The sequence below is a fragment of the Pristiophorus japonicus genome, chromosome 8, assembly GCF_044704955.1.
Source record: "Pristiophorus japonicus isolate sPriJap1 chromosome 8, sPriJap1.hap1, whole genome shotgun sequence".
Lineage (NCBI taxonomy): Eukaryota > Metazoa > Chordata > Chondrichthyes > Pristiophoridae > Pristiophorus > Pristiophorus japonicus.
In genome coordinates, this window is record NC_091984.1 from 203,149,506 (window position 1) to 203,153,038 (window position 3,533).

Sequence of the window (3,533 nt, forward strand, 5' to 3'; positions counted from 1 at the left end):
ACCACTAGGAACATTTTAACCAAGAATGGGCCTGCATAGTCGACATGGACCCTAGACCACGGTTTGGAGGGCCAAGACCATAAATTTAGTGGCGCCTCCCTGGGTGCATTGCTTAACTGTGAACATGCGTTACATTTGTGCACACAGGACTCTAAGTCTGCATCGATACCGGGCGACCACACGCGGGATCTGGCTATCGCTTTCATCATTACAATGCCTGGGTGGTACTGTGGAGATCACTATTGAAAGTGTCCCTGCCCTTTTTTGGTACCACTACCCCATTACTCCACAGAAGGCAGTCTGCCTGTATAGACATTTCATCTTTGCACCACTGGTATGGCTTTATTTCTTCCTGCATTTCTAACGGGACACTGGACCAACTCCCATGGAGCATACAGTTTTTTTACTAAGGACAGTAAGGGGTCCTGGCTCGTCCAGATTCTAATCTGTCGGGCGGTAACAGGTAATTGCTCACTCTTTGAATGCTTCCATTACCATAACTAAATCTGCGGGCTGTGCCACCTCCACCCTTGTGGTGGGCAATGGCAGCCTACTGAGAGCATCGGCACAGTTTCTGTTCCTGGCCTGTGGCGGATGGCGTAGTTGTATGCGGACAATGTGAGCGTGGATCTATCGCTTCTCGGCCTTTTGGCTAAGATCATGCGTAACTGACCTGACCAGCCACCATGACCTCCGGGTGGTTTCTCCCTGGTCAGGAAGGTATATGCTTGCTTTTTTGGAAACAGGAGGTGGGTGGGGTGGCTTGACCCATCCACCTCCACGGAGGTGTGTGGGGTGGCTTGACCCATCCACCTCCATGGCACGAACCTGGTATTGCAGTACTTCCAGGAACGGTGCAGTGGCTCTAGGCCCTTTGGCTAAGAGCATTGGCGCAGAGTGATCCTTGGCATGTGCAAGGTGACCTCTGGCGTTTGTGATTTGACAAAGAATTGGAACGATTGGCTACGAATTTTAAAAAAAAAAAAAAAAATGTGAGCGTGGATTGCTTCTCGGCCTATTGGCTAAGATCATGCGTAACTGACCTGACAGGGGAGTAGCCACCATGACCTCCGGGTGGTTCTCCCTGGATCAGGAAGGTATATGCTTGCTTTTTTGGAAACAGGAGGTGGGTGGGGTGGCTTGACCCATCCACCTCCACGGAGGTGTGTGGGGGACCTGACCCATCCACCTCCATGGCACGAACCTGGTATTGCAGTACTTCCAGGAACGGTGCAGTGGCTCTAGGCCTTTTGGCTAAGAGCATTGGCGCAGAGTGATCCTTGAATGGGCCCAAGGTGACCTCTGGCGTTTGTGATTTGACAAAGAATTGGAACGATTGGCTACGAATTAAAAAAAAAAAATGTGAGCGCCTTTTGGCTAAGATCAAGTGTAGTATCTATGGCTAAGATCATGCGTAACTGACCTGACAGGGGAGTAACCGTGACCCCAAAGTGGTTCTCCCTGGATCAGGAAGGTGGTTCTCCTATGCTTTTTGGAAATAGGAGGTGGGTGGGGTGGCTTGACCCATCCACCTCCACGGAGGTGTGTGGGGGGCCTGACCCATCCACCTCCATGGCACGAACCTGGTATTGCAGTACTTCCAGGAACTGTGCAGTGGCTCTCGGCCTTTTGGCTAAGAGCATTGGCGCAGAGTGATCCTTGATGTGTGCAAGGTGACCTCTGGCGTTTGTGATTTGACAAAGAATTGGAAAGATTGGCAACGAAAAATAAAAAAAATAAAAAAATGTGAGCGCCTTTTGGCTAAGATCAAGTGTAGTATCTGTTCTTATCAGTTTAATATCCCCGATGGGGACATGATATTGAATTGATTTTTGGACAGGGAGCTGGATCAGGGGCATGCCCCGTCCACTCCATGCACCGACCTGGTATTGCAATATTTCCAGGAATGGTGCAACTTCGCCTCTCGGCCTTTTGGCCTAAGATCAAACACATTGGCGCAAAGTGATCTTTGACGTTAGAATTGATCTGGAACGAAATTGGATTAAAAAAAAAATGTGAGCGCCCATCTCTGGATGTGGGCTGAAACATCCGTATTTATCCCCTTACTTTCAGAAAAGAGGGATATCAGTCGGCTTATGGTCGGTTTCCATTTCAAATTTGAGCCCAAACAGATGGATGCATTTTCTTTACCCCATAGACACAAGCTAACGCTTCTTTTTCGATCATGCTGTAGGCCCTCTCAGCCTTAGACAATTCTGGATGCATAAGCAACCGGTTGCAATTTCCCAGATCCATTAGCTTGTTGCAATACACACCCGACACCGTATGATGACGCATCACATGCTAGTAACGAACGCTTACATGGATCATACAACACAAGCAATTTGTTTGAGTATAACAGTTTTCTAGCTTTTACAAAGGCATTTTCTTGGCTTTTACCCCATACCTATTCATCTCCTTTATGCAGTAAAGAGTGCAGTGGTTCTAACAGTGTGCTAAGACCCAGTAAGAAGTTACCAAAGTAGTTCAGGAGTCCTAGAAACGTCACGCTCCGTCACGTTCTGTGGTCTCGGTGCATACACGATCGCCTCTGTCTTCAAATCGGCGGGCCTGATGCCGTCCGCCGTGATTCTTCTCCCCAGGAACTCCACTTCAGACGCCAGGAAAACCTGATCCCCAAGTGATTAAGCCGACTAAGAACCTCCTCCAGGTTCTGCAGATGCTCGACGGTGTCCCGACCTGTAACCAAGATGTCGTCCTGGAAGACCACCATGCGCAGGACTGACTTCAGTAAGCTTTCCATGTTTCTCTGGAATATCGCCGCGGCTGATCGAATCCCAAACGGGCATCTGTTGTAAATGAAGAGACCTTTGTGCGTGTTGATGCAGGTGAGACCCTTCGATGATTCCTCCAGCTCCTGCGTCATGTAGGCCGAGGTTAAGTCCAGCTTCGTGAATGTTTTTCCTTCCACCAGCATCGCAAATAGGTCGTCTGCCTTTGGTAGTGAGTATTGATCCTGCAGGGAACAATGATTGATAGTTACTTTGTAATCACCACAGATTCTGACGGTGCCATCTTCTTTGAGGACTGGCCCACTCGTTGAATTCGATTGGTGAAATGATGCCCTCTCGATGCAGGCGGTCCAGCTTGCTCTCCACCCTCTCTCTCTCTCATCATGTACGGTACCACGCTCACATTGTGATGGTGGATCTGCACTTTTGCTCCTTGGAACTTCCCGATGCCTGGTTCGAACAGCGAGGGGCACTTGTTTAGGACCTGGGCACATGAGATGTCGTCGACAGACGAGAGCGCTCGGACATCGTCCCAGTTCCAGCGTATCTTTCCCAGCCAGCTCCTGCCGAACAGCATGGGGCCATCGCCCGGTACCACCCAGAGTGGTAACTTGTGTACCGCTCCAACGTACGAGACCTTTACAGTAGCACTGCCTATTGCAGGAATCAGTTCCTTTATGTACATTCACAGTTTAGTATGAATGGGAGTCAGGACTGGCCTTGAGGCCTTGCTGCACCACAATTTATCGAAAGTCTTTTTGCTCATAATGGACTGGTTCG

General features: G+C 49.4%; 4 pseudogenes; all 4 read left to right on the forward strand.

The window, feature by feature from the left end:
• The first annotated feature begins 632 nt into the window (after positions 1 to 632).
• LOC139269917 (U2 spliceosomal RNA) lies at positions 633 to 865 on the forward strand (annotated as a pseudogene).
• Positions 866 to 1,002: 137 nt separating this feature from the next.
• On the forward strand, positions 1,003 to 1,241 carry LOC139269976 (U2 spliceosomal RNA; annotated as a pseudogene).
• Positions 1,242 to 1,356: 115 nt separating this feature from the next.
• On the forward strand, positions 1,357 to 1,620 carry LOC139270038 (U2 spliceosomal RNA; annotated as a pseudogene).
• A 120-nt stretch (positions 1,621 to 1,740) lies between these two features.
• LOC139269880 (U2 spliceosomal RNA) lies at positions 1,741 to 1,920 on the forward strand (annotated as a pseudogene).
• Positions 1,921 to 3,533: the final 1,613 nt, after the last annotated feature.